Source organism: Bubalus kerabau, chromosome 6 (assembly GCF_029407905.1).
Source record: "Bubalus kerabau isolate K-KA32 ecotype Philippines breed swamp buffalo chromosome 6, PCC_UOA_SB_1v2, whole genome shotgun sequence".
Taxonomy (NCBI): Eukaryota; Metazoa; Chordata; class Mammalia; order Artiodactyla; family Bovidae; genus Bubalus; species Bubalus kerabau.
In genome coordinates, this window is record NC_073629.1 from 22,248,316 (window position 1) to 22,261,791 (window position 13,476).

Sequence of the window (13,476 nt, forward strand, 5' to 3'; positions counted from 1 at the left end):
GAGTTGCCCGCCTTCCGCCCCACCGCAACCTCAGACGCCCTGCACTGTACACACACGCTCACTTTCCGCCACGCACCCCCGACCCTTCTTGGGCCTTCCACACAGCGGATCCACGCACTTTCAAGCAGAAACTCCTCAGTTCTCTCCCACGCCACGGGAGACCATATCGTGTTTCAGCACCAGATGACGGACCAGCAGCCCCTGCGCTCGGATATCTACATACGACACGCCCCCATCCGTGGCGTCACGGGAAGCCCTCCGGCCCACGCCGCGCCCTAGGCCCCGCCTCCCCCCTCTCCCCCCACGCCGTCCGGCCCGGCCAACCGGCCGGCGGGCCCCCTCTGGGGGAAGCGGCGTCCGCCTCCCGCTCCTGTTCTCCCACCCGCTACGTGTTGGGACCCGGCGCGCTCGGCTGCCTGCCTTAACTTTTGTCCTGCCCAGCTCCGGTCTGGCGGTCGGCTGAAACCTGTGCATCTTTTTTCAAATAACGGCGTTCAGCGGGGAGAACAGAACATTTAGCAGTCCAGGGGAAACCGGTTCCTTTCAAATCCAGTTGTCTTTGTGATGTAGTATTATTGTGTGTATGTCTAGTAAAACGCATTAAGCGTCACGACTGGCCGTGAACTCAGTTCCATTCGTGAAAATTGGGTCATTCATCAAAAATTTCATTCATTTTATTTTTCAGCTTCAGGTGTGGTTTTGACTCTGAACAGATTTTAACACCTGTCTGTATCCTCTGTCTTACTGAGACAGGCTGGGACCTGGGACCCTTTGCTGCAGTGCTTGCACCTGGACAGACCGAGGCAGGAATTTGATGGGCCCCAGGGTGAGCAGCTGCAATCTATCCCCTGCAGACAGTTAACTCCGGGCTAAGAGCAGGGACTTCCCTAGTGATCCAGTGCTTAACTCCATACTCCGGTTCAATCTCTGGTCAAGGAACTAGATCCCACATGGGACAACTAACAGTTTACGTGCTGCAACTAAAGATCCTTCATGCCTAATAAATAAATATTTTGTATAAAGATAAGATGCTCCAAGATAAGGATATTAGGAGGAGCAAGCAGGAGCTGAGTCCTTATTGGATAGAAGATAGAGACCACCTATTTTGCATTCTTGAGGTCCAGGAGACCTTCACAGACTACACATGCTCAGAAAAATTCCTCCCAGGTTAAAACGGAGGGGAGGAGCCACCCACCCGGTGATTGTTGGTGTCAACCTCCCAGGAGCCCTCTGTGCTACAATCCTTCTTAGCAAAAAATTTCACAGGCATGTCAGGAAGGGCCCCAGGAGAGGTCAGGTGTGGAAAAAGAGATGAGATAATTGGCCAAAATGGAAGAAATGCTCTATACAAGTGATTTGAATCACCTCTCTGATGCACTGTTCCTCGTTAAGGAGGACACCCACACCCTTTCCAAGTGTGCATCTCTGCCTTACTTCTGTCTTAAATAAGCTGTGTGTCTATGTGCTCCCTGACTTGTGTTGTGGCTCTAATAATAAACTTTGTACCTACTTTTACAGCTTTTGCCTCTTTGAGAAATTCATTTTTCAGTAGAGGCAAGAGCCAGGCCAACCGTGCTTCTAGCCCTAGCTCCTGATGGAAGGGTGGCTAGGATTCCTGGTTTTCACACAGGCTGCTGCTGCTGCTGCTAAGTCGCTTCAGTCGTGTCGGCGGACCCTGTGCGACCCCATAGACGGCAGCCCACCAGGCTCCCCCGTCTCCGGGATTCTCCAGGCAAGAACACTGGAGTGGGTTGCCATTTCCTTCTCCAATGCATGAAAGTGAAAAGTGAAAGTGAAGTCACTCAGGCTACCCTGGTTCAGTTCCTGGTCAGGGAACAAAGATCTTGCTTCAAGCCACCACTCACTGCTTGTGTCCTCGAGATCAAAATGTCTCCTCCAGCAACAAAATAGAAAGAAACAATAGGGACTAAAAACAACTGCATGTATGCAGTTGGAGAAAATTATGGACAAGAGACAAAAAGACCGAAGATTCAAGTGTCATCTCTGAAGAGCTGGTGGCAAAAAGAGGATCAGTTCCGTTCAGTTCAGTCGCTCAGTCGTGTCCAACTCTTTGCGACCCCATGGACTGCAGCACGCCAGGCTTCCCTGTCCATCACCAACTCCCGGAGCTTACTCAGACTCATGTCCATTGAGTCGGTGATGCCATCCAACCATATCATCCTCTGTCGCCCCCTTCTCCACCCGCCTTCAACCATTCCCAGCATCCGGGGCTTTTCAAATGAGTCAGTTCTTCGCATCAGGTGGCCAAAGTATTGGAGCTTCCGCTTCAGCATCAGTCCTTCCAAAGAATATTCAGGACTGATTTTGTTTAGGATAGACTGGTTGGATCTCCTTGCTGTCCAAGGGACTCTAAAGAGTCATCTCCAACACCACAGTTCAAAAGCTGAGAGCAAAAGCACAATACTGCACATTCCCCCTGCACACACCACCACCAAACTCATAGGCAAACCACCTAAGTCACCTTGAAAGCCTGACCCCTCTGTAACAGGAGGGAAAGGGGCAGGGCACAACTTTTGAAATAATGACATAGCCCAAGGACACAACATAAACCGGTTTTAGAATCAAATGGGACCAAGATGGCAGACAAGACTAGACCTTGGTCCTCAATCGGCAAGTGAAATGACACACCCAGAGGTGCCGTGACAGTTCCAAGGCAATGTTAAAAGACCAAGGAGTGGGCGGTGGCCCAAATCCTGGAAATCCCCACCCCTTCCCAAAAACAGTTGGGATAATCCTCCCACTCATTAGCATACAAAATTACCCAGTTTATAAAAACTAACCATGCCACACTTGGCGACCGCACTCTTCCTCTGCAATGGCCCACACTCTGTCTGTGGAGTGTGCTTGCTTCTCTTGAATCTGAATAAATCTACTTCTTACCTATCACTTTGTCTCTCACTCAATTCTTTCTGTGGAGACATCAAGAACCTGACCAGGTACCGTGGGTTTTGGCTGGGGTTGAGTCCCAAAGCAAAAACAACACCCAGTTGTGGATGTCACTACTGTTGGAAGTAAAGTCCAATGCTGTGAAGAGCAATACTGCATAGGAACCTGGAATGTTAGGTCCATGAATCAAGGCAAATTGGAAGCGGTCAAACAGGAAATGGCAAGAGTGAACATCAACATTTTAGGAATCAGCAAACTAAAATGGACTGGAGTGGGTGAATTTAACTCGGATGAGCATTATATCTACTACTGTGGGCAAGAATCCCTTAGAAGAAATGGAGTAGCCATCATAGTCAATAAAAGAGTCCAAAATGCAGCACTTGGATGCAATCTCAAAAACGACAGAATGATCTCTGTTCGTTTCCAAGGCAAACCATTCAGTATCACAGTAATCCATGTCTATGCCCCAATCAGTAATGCTGAAGATAGCTCATATGTGAGCAAGGAAATCTCATCCTCGATCTGCATCCTGTGTGCTTTTTGGTTAGTTTTCTTTGGACCTACCCTTAAGCATCACCCCACTCCCAGCACCTCCTCCGATCTCAGAGGCTTTTGGGGGCTGAGCGGATCTACGAGTGCCGTCCCCGAGGCAGCCACGAGGGGGAGGACAGTCCTTCCCGCCACGGTCCTGCCTTTTCTGTTTGGCCCAGTGGTTTCTATTTGCCAGCAGGACTTTGTGAATCAGAAGTGAGCACAACACATCCTGAGAAAGGGGTGGGCAAACAGCCCAGCAAACTGCCGACGACTGGCGTGGGGTTTTCTTCTAAATTGTAGTTCAATGTTTTCAGATAGAAAGAAAAGGAAATCTACTTTTGACCGAAAGAGGAAAAAAAAAAAAGTACGAATTCTACTGCCATTCAAGGAGAAGGGATGTTAAGGAGGTTTCCGAGTTTGCCAGACTACTGAAGCATGTCAGGTGCACATTCGAGGCTGAAACAGAGGTCCGGCTTTTAACAGGAGAAGGCCTAGAGAGAAAAGGCGGGGGTGAAGAGAGAACTGGATCCAGAAATGGAAAGAGGCCCCTAGGGGGTGAGAAAGGGTGGGTGGGAGAGTATCTAGGCAGTACCTCCAGCAACGACTAAGGCCACGTATAAATAAGCAAGGCAGCTGACCACGCAAGAAATGAAGCCTCTGAAAGCAGGACACTGCTGGGAAAATGGCTAGTGGCAGACTCCCACAAGACAGGCCGACGAGCAGTTCGTCACGGGGCGCCTCCGGACACCTCAACCGACTTCGTGTGTTCGGCTCAGGTAAGGGTTTCTCCGCTGGGATCCTGCGCACGAAGAAGCCTTCCCTCACGCACAAACCTTTCAACAGGCCGAAAGAGCGTTCAACGAGCGAGCCTCCCACGAAACCAGCAGTAAACACACGTCAGAAACCCGCATCCACGCGTAGCCCTGGCAGGTTCCTAGTGCCACAAAACCGAAAAAAACAAGCGCCTGCCCCTGCACCGGTGGAAGACCCTCCGCGTACTGGCTTTCAAGCGCGATTGCGGCCGCTCACATCTTTCTGAACCACTCTTCACAGTCGTGCCGCAACCTAGGTGAACTCGGAGACTGACTGGCAGTTCTCCAGCCGCAAGCTCGCGGATCGTAGCGAGATTCAAACTCACCGACCCCCTATGCCCTTAAGACGCTTTTATGAGGCTTCACGGCCTCATCCTGTCATACACGAGGCTTAGCCAAACGGACCCAACACATTACAGCAACAAGACCGGACGGCCAGACGCGCTCCTCGAGTCTACTCTTCCACCAAAAACAAGCCAGGGGAAAGCGCGAACGCAGTCCCCCACTACCACAAATTATGCAGTCGAGTTTCCCACATTTGGGGAAATCGCAGGGGTCAGCACATCCGGAGTGCAATGGATAAGCCTCGCCCTGGGAAAACCACCTTCGTGATCATGGTATCTCCCCTGCCAGGTAAGTATGAGTTGCCCGCCTTCCGCCCCACCGCAACCTCAGACGCCCTGCACTGTACACACACGCTCACTTTCCGCCACGCACCCCCGACCCTTCTTGGGCCTTCCACACAGCGGATCCACGCACTTTCAAGCAGAAACTCCTCAGTTCTCTCCCACGCCACGGGAGACCATATCGTGCTTCAGCACCAGATGACGGACCAGCAGCCCCTGCGCTCGGATATCTACATACGACACGCCTCGTCCGTGGCGTCACGGGAAGCCCTCCGGCCCACGCCGCGCCCTAGGCCCCGCCTCCCCCCCCCCCCACCCCCACGCCGTCCGGCCCGGCCAACCGGCCGGCGGGCCCCCTCTGGGGGAAGCGGCGTCCGCCTCCCGCTCCTGTTCTCCCACCCGCTACGTGTTGGGACCCGGCGCGCTCGGCTGCCTGCCTTAACTTTTGTCCTGCCCAGCGCCGGTCTGGCGGTCGGCTGAAGCCTGTACACCTTTTTTCAAATAACGGCGTTCAGCGGGGAGAACAGAACATTTAGCAGTCCAGGGGAAACCGGTTCCTTTCAAATCCAGTTGTCTTTGTGATGTAGTATTATTGTGTGTATGTCTAGTAAAACGCATTAGGCGTCACGACTGGCCGTGAACTCAGTTCCATTCGTGAAAATTGGGTCATTCATCAGAAATTTCATTCATTTTATTTCCAGCTTCAGGTGTGGTTTTGACTCTGAACAGATTTTAACACCTGTCTGTATCCTCTGTCTTACTGAGACAGGCTGGGACCTGGGACCCTTTGCTGCAATGTTTGCACCTGGACAAACTGAGGCAGAAATTCCATGCGCCCCACGCTGAGCAGCTGGAATCTGTCTCCTGTGGACAGATACTCCAGACTAAGGACAGGGGCTTCCCTAGTGGTCCACTGGCTAAGATTCCACACTTCCCAGTGCCTGGGGCCGGAGCTGGATCCCTGGTCAAGAAACTAGATCCCAACTGGGACAACTAAGAGTTTTCATGCTGCAACTAAATATCCCATGTACCTTTACAGCTTCTTTAAGATAAGGATATCAGGAGGAGCAAGGAAGAGCTGAGTCCTGCTTGGATAGAAATTAAGAGACCACATATTTCGTATTTTTGAGGTCAAGGAGATCTTTGCAGACTATCCGTGCCTACAAAGCTTTTTCCTGGGTCAAAAAGGAGGTAGACGGAACCACCCCTTAATAGGTGGTGTTAACCTCGCCCTAGGCCTCTGCGCCCGGGAGAAATGTCCTATATAGGTGATCTGAATCACCTCTCTGATACACTCCTTCTCGTTAAGGAGGACACACACACCCTTTCTCTCTGAGTGTGTCTCTCTGCCTTGCTTCTGTCTTAAATAAATTGTGTATCTGTGTGCCCTCCAACTTGTGCTGTGGCTCTAATAATGCACTTTGTACCTGTCCTTTCAGCTTTTGTCGCTTTAAGAAATTCAGTCTTCAATGAAGGCACTAGTCAGGCCAACTTTGCTTCTAGCCCTAGCTCTTGATGGACTGGTGGCTAGGATTCCTGGTTTTCACACAGGCTACCCTGGTCCAATTCTTGGACAGGCAACAAAGATCTTGCTTCAGGCCACCACTCACTGCTGTGTCCTTGAGATCCAAATGTCTTCCCCAGCAACAAAATACAAAGAAACAATAGGGGACAAAAAATAACTGCATGTATGCCTTTGGTGGAAATTGTGGACAACAAGATACAAAAAGACCAAAATCCCAACTGTCATCTCCGAAGAGCCGGTGCCAAAAACAGGGTCCCCGGAGCAAAAGCAGGGTACTGCACATCCCCCCTGCACACGACACCAGGAAACACACAGGCAAACCACCTGAGCCAGTCCTGTAGCCTGACCCCTCCACCCACCCCGTGGAAGGAACCAGCACACCACCCCTCCCCCTCCCCCCCACCCAGGGCAAACAAGGGAACCTGTTACTTGTTTTGCTGCAGCAGGGATCCCAATAAAGCCTTACCTGAGTTTCTAGTCTGTCCTCTTATCAATTTCTATTGATTAAGGAAGGCTAAGGGGGTGGTTTAGTCACTAAGTCGTGTCTGACTCTTGTGGCCCCATGGACTGTAGCCTGCCAGGCTCCTCTGTCCATGGGATTCTCCAGGCAAGAATACTGGAGAGGGTTGCCATTTCCTTCTCCAGGGGATCTTCCCCACCCAGGAATCGAACCCGGGACTCCTAAGAACCCTTGATAAAGAGATAAGCTGAAAGCCATCAAACAGCTAGTCTGGACTGGTTGATCTGGTGAAGATGACTAATCAGGTAAATATTCTTGGCTACGTGTGGATGCTCCAAAACTTCTTGAATGTTTAGTAGTGAAATGAATGTGGCAAATTTCCGTGTGTCATACCTGCCAGAGTCCTCCCTTTGACACGTCTGAGATAGCTAAGCCTAATGGAACTACTTTCCTCGTCAGGATTTCTCAGTTTCACATACCACCCTTTTCCTTGGCTTATAATTATTTTTTTCTTCCGTAATTATTTATTTATTTTAGTTTTGACTGCTGGGTCTCGCTGCTGCGCGTAGGCGTCTCTCTAGTTGTGGCAATCAGGGGCTTCTCTTTGCGGTAACGTCTCTTGCTACCGGGCACAGGCTCTAGGCCAGCGGGCTCCGTAGGTGTGGCACACAACACATGGAACATTCCCTCACAAGAGATGAAACCTGTGTCCCTGCATCGGTCGGCAGATTCTTAAATATAATTATTGTAATTCATTATTCTTAAAATAACACCACATTTTCTCTTTGACACAGTATTAACAGTTGAAGGTCAACTTAAGATAATGATTGTGAGCAACATATAAATAAGTAATCAGCTATCTGATAGTGAAGGAAAGCCAAAAGTCTGAGGACAGCCAAAAGAGCCCAATAAGTGTTTCGAGTTTACTTTGCCTCCCAGCCCAGGCCAAAAGAAAAGAATAAGTATCAACATCACATTAGCCATAACCAAGTGGTTTTAAATGTTTGACAAAATGAGGAATACCATGTGTAAGGTTCAAAGAGTATACGCTTCCAAAACGATTACCGGTGCACACCAACCTGAATAACTAGTGAAGCATTACCAAAGATCTAAGGTATGATAAATCACCAGACCACAAAAGGCTTCCTCATGACGTCCATGAAAGAGCTCAGAGTAATCACATACACGCACACCCCTCCGAAGAACTGGGTTTGTTTGTTTGGGAAGGAGGGGTATGGGCCTGACTTCTTTCACTCAGCGTAACGTCTATGAGATTTAACCATAGTTTTCAGGTAGTTCTTTGTCTCTCTGTGTGTTCCTTGGAAGAATATGTCTCAGTATACTTATCCAGTTGAGGATATTCTGAAATGGTACGATACGAACATTCTCTTATGACTTTTCAAGGACATACACATTTCTCTAGGGCAGCCCATTCCAATAAAATAGTGCCAGGGTTGACCTTTAGAATAAAAATTTTAGGATTTTCTCCCCAACAAAGTGGGTTGATTCAGAAATAGCAGGGGAATCACAAAGCAGGACAAGCAAACTATGGCAAAAGCATAGGCAAATTGCGCACAAAGGAGAAGAAGGAACGTTCTTTGAGAGAGAGAGAGAAAGAAGCTGAGAGGACTTGTTTTGAACCAAAGGACACTGGGCAAAAGTGAAAGATCAGGGTGGTGACAGTTTCTCATTGGCCGAGTTGCTGATATATTGCAGGAGATACAAGGTACATCTTTTTCTGTCCGGGCCTATAACTGATTGTTCTTTCCTATTGATGATTCTTCTGTTTAGGTCTATGATTGACAATTCTTCCTGTATTTGAACTTGAGTGGTAATCCATGAGAGCTCCCCCTTCTGGTCTCCTGACTCAATTTTAGTGAGGTTTCCCTTTATTAGCATTACACCTGCTGCTGCTGCTGCTAAGTCGCTTCAGTCGTGTCCGACTCTGTGCGACCCCATAGATGGCAGCCTACCAGGTTTCCCCGTCCCTGGGATTCTCCAGGCAAGATCACTGGAGTGGGTTGCCACTTCCTTCTCCAATGCAGGAAAGTGGAAAGTGAAAGTAGGAAGTCACTTGGTCGTGTCCGACTCTCAGCGACCCCTTGGACTGCAGCCTGCCAGGCTCCTCCGTCCATGGGATTTTCTAGGCAAGAGTACTGGAGTGGGGTGCCATTGTCTTCTCCGAGCATTACACCAGTCACCTGGAATTTAAAGTTTTCAATTACAACCTATTTTAAAAGTTTGTGAGATTTACTGCGTTAAAAAACAAAAAACAAAAAACTCATCATTACCACGTGTGACACTAGAAACACTTGTAGTTCAGTAGTTACCCGTGACTTGTACCTGTCGCATGGGACAGCAGAGGTCACATATATAGCAGAGATAAAAGTACGATTTCTGGGCCACAGCACGTGACAGTGTATGTACGACCCTTAGCTGATGCTGCCAAATTCCTCTCCAATTTTGTTGACCTTACTAACACTCCTTTTAGAAATGAAAAAGAATTTACAGCGCTCTCCATCCTGTGAAATTTTGGTACTGTTTGCCTTTTTACTTTTCTTTCTTGAGTTTATTGAGGTGTAATCTACATAGTAAAATCTGCCAACATTAGACTATTTTACACTCTTTACTATGATATCATATCTCTGCAAAGCTGGATTTTGGTAGTTGCTATGATAGAAAGCAAGTGCCATGCGAAAAAATGGATGCCTAATAAGAAATAAGGTGACGCTTCGAAAAAGTTTGAGAAGCTGTGCAGCGCACAACATTAAGGTTATGATTCTGAAATGTCAGAGCACTAAAAACAACAAACCACTGCACCAAACTTTCGTCAAGGGAACACGTAGTAATATGCCCGGCATCAGCCATGTACGAACAAGATATAGAAATATTTGTAAGCAACAACAGCATTCCCCAACTAAAGCGGTATTTCTGCTGTCAGCCAATCTACCAGGAAATTAGGACAAATGGGAAGGACAAAGAGAGAACAAACTTGCAGGCAACGAAAGATGATTCATTCATTAAATCAATTTAATATAGTCAAAGGAAACTATAGATCATGAATCTGTCATTTAAGCAGACACATGTCGGAACACGAGAATGTTGGAATCATATATTGGTGTATATATGGAATCATATATTACAGGACACCTAAAAATATAAGCCAAATATTGTAGGGGGAATGATTGAGTCCTCTGGTGTCTAGAATTGTAACTATTCATTCCCCTTTACAGATATTAGTATATTCAGTATAGTTCAAGACATAAATTTAAACTTTTAGAAGTTTAAATACTCATTGGCTATGTTGGCTTATCTGAGCAGTACAACCAGCATAGGAAACTTAGGAAGTCCAATGTAATTCAGATTTTCAACCTAAATAAACCCAAGACTTAAATACTAAAATATTATACCACCATTATATTCTACACCTTTATAAGATAATCTGAAAATACATATAGAGTTGGTGTTAGACCAAAATGAGAAAAACAATGTAATTATTCTGAGTCGCTTCCATTTAAAAAAAAAAAAAAAAAAAAAAGAACATGAGTAAACATTTTGAAGGCCATTATGTAAGTTATTTAAATTGTTTAAAAGTATTAAGAATAATCTGTTATCAATTTCATTCCTTCATGGTTGCTGTTCCAAGTAATCAAGACCATTTACTCAATCTACTGCTAAATCTATTTTTTTTCCTTGTCACAAATTTAGCAACAAAATTTTCCTTATATAAATACCACATGGAAGCATAAACAGTAGAGTATTTTCCCCAGAAAGTCTTCATTTTTTAATTTTACATTTATGGAACTGATTATCACTTTCCTTAAGAGGAGTGACACCTTTAAATTTTGAGAGGCCTAACTTGTCTGTTCTCCCCAGAGTGAGAGAAAGTGTATTGACTTGTTTCTGAGAAAATATATTTAAACAGGGGAAAAAAATACATCAAAGCAGTGGGCCTTGCTTGACTTCCCTGGGGGTACAGTGGATAGGAATCTGCCTGCCAGTGGAGGGGAAACAGGTCCGATCCCTGGTCTGGGAAGACTCCACATGCCGCAGAGCAACTAAAACCCTCGAGCCACCGCTACCAAGCCTGTGTGCTGCCACTACTGAAGCCCATGCACCCAGACTCTGTGCTCTGAAACGGGAGAAGCCACCGCAACGAGAAGCCTGCACGCGCCAACTAGAGAGAACCCACACAAAGCAACTAATACAGGGCAGCCAAAAATAAATAAAATAAATAAATTTTTTTAAAAATTAGCGAGCCTTATTTAAGGTGAAAGCAGAGTCAATGATGTTTATTAACAACACTTGCCAGTGTGAGAAACAAAATGAAATACAATTAAGCGATATTGGAGGAATCTCACTGAGGAAAATAGGAATTCTGTAATACACTTATGAGTCCCCAGTGCATAAAACTGTGCTTGAAGTCATTGCTAGTCATTCCTTTTTCTTGAGGGCTGAACTTGCTTATGGTTCTGGAAGTATTCAATCTTGATTTGCAGGGTTGTCAGAAGTGTTCACGTTGCTGACTTCATTGCTTCTTTGCAAAGATATGTCTTTTCCTCTGCATTCTGTAGTCCGATTTCAACAATCCTTACCTCACTTGTTGAATATTTTCAGCTATTTAGAAACTTTCATATACCAGTGAAAGAAACTGTCTGTTCCATGCTAAAAATTCAGTATCCTTCCTGTGTTAATCTCTTAGGACACTTGTGCAGTGCTTGACTAAGATAGACTGGGCCCACCTGGATTTGACCAAACAGTGGAAAGAGGAGAAGTGGACAACTTCTCACTGGGGCCGTGTCACATCCCAGGAAATACTAGAATCATCAAGACAAGCAGCAATGAAAAAAGCCTCATGGTCCAGCGTAACTGTCATCTTCTGCCTCACAGGGAACGGACCCCTGTCAACCACCACTCAATGTGGATTATCCCCAGAAGTTCACTTCCTAAAATGAGACCAGATTACCACATTGATAGGAGAAATTGCAGGTATGCGCGCTGAATCGCTTCAGTCGTGTCCAGACCCTGTGCAACCCTATGGACGGTATCCTGCCAGGCTCCTCTGTCGGATGGGATTCTCCAGGCAAGAATACTGGAGTGGGTTGCCGTGCCCTACTCCAGGGGATCTTCCTGACCCAGGAATCGAACACCGTGTAATTTACATCTTCCGCAATGGCAGGCAGGTTCTTCACCACAAGCGAGCGCCATCTTATCAGTGATGAACAAATCAGAGAGAGAACATATTTGTCCCCAAACCACATGGTACAAAAACGTCAAAACGCACAGTCTCTGCACGTAAGATTTAATAGAAGAACAGCGCAAACAGGAGCCAATAGCTCTAAGGGTCCAGGTCTGAAGCAGGAGCTTGCGAGGGGCAGGATTCCGCGGGCTCTCACGACATGTGAGTTAGCCCATGTGATGGGCTAACTTTTATCAGTTCCGTTCAGTCGCTCAGTCGTGTCCGACTCTTCCAAAAAATAACCAAACCAAAAAACTGTCAAGGAATAAAGTAAATGGGGTGTTCCATGGTAGCACCCCACTTTGTAGGAGGAGGGACAGACACCGAATTTTTTTTCCTCACGTTAAAAGTGTAACCAAAGTTTGTAAATAAAAGAAGAAAGGGGAGAAGGAAAAGGGCTCTGGGATCAGTGAGATTTTTCTCTTTGGATAAGTTGCTCGGCAGAAAGAGGCCATCCTGGCCGTCTTTTCTGGACCCGGTTGACCAGGTCACCGGACAAAACAATGGACAGTTACTAGAGGACTTTAAAAGTGGTCAGTGACTAACTCTCCACCATAAGCAGTAGAGCACCTCTGTGTAATGCCACAGCGTCCCTCTATTGTCTTTCCCCTTAGTTGGGTCAGGAGGCCACTGCTCCCTTTGTTAGTTCAGAGAATCATAGAGAGATGTATAGAAAAATTGTTGTGTTGCCAAAGTAATTGAAGAAAGGGACACTGAACGACTGGAAAATAATTTGAAATACGACTCAGTCCCGCTTCTGTGGAAGGCAAATTTGCAGGACTTACCAACTTAAGAAGCATATAAACACTCAAGGAAGCGATTGCACTTCCAGGTTTCTACACTGTGGAAATAAATACCTGCACGAATGGTCAGAAGTGTGAGTACGATAATGATGGTTGCAGCATATCTGTCATCATAAAACCATGAAACCAAATAATACATGAACCATGTAGGAAATGCCTTTCTAAAAAAATAATGCAGAGGCTAATGATGACGGTGGGTTCACTGATAACATTATTGACAGAACAATTGCTAAGTGCTGGCCTCCTTTTACAGGTGAAAAACCTGGGGCACATAAGGTATAACTTACATGTCTAAGTCTATGTACTTGGCAGAACAAAGACTTGACCCCACCGGAAACTGGATCCCTTGATCTGTCTCAGGAGGTCCTGCCTTAGGCAAGTATGAGTGAATAGGAATACACTTGCACTTGCAGAGTACAGGGTGGGCAAGGTGAGGTGGCCCAGACTGGCAGCAGTCCGGAGGTGACTAGGACCCCGAATGCAGGAGAGCATATTTTTGTGTGGGCCAAGAACCGCTTGAATGGTCGTCAGCACGGAAAACCTTGAATGGGTTCTAAAACCTCGACCGCC

General features: G+C 46.8%; 1 non-coding gene across 1 annotated transcript; it reads right to left on the reverse strand.

Annotated features, from left to right (window-relative positions):
* Positions 1–4,730: 4,730 nt before the first annotated feature.
* Positions 4,731–4,894, reverse strand: LOC129656723 (U1 spliceosomal RNA). Its single transcript, XR_008716509.1, has one exon. It is a non-coding gene; the product is annotated as a U1 spliceosomal RNA (small nuclear RNA).
* Positions 4,895–13,476: the final 8,582 nt, after the last annotated feature.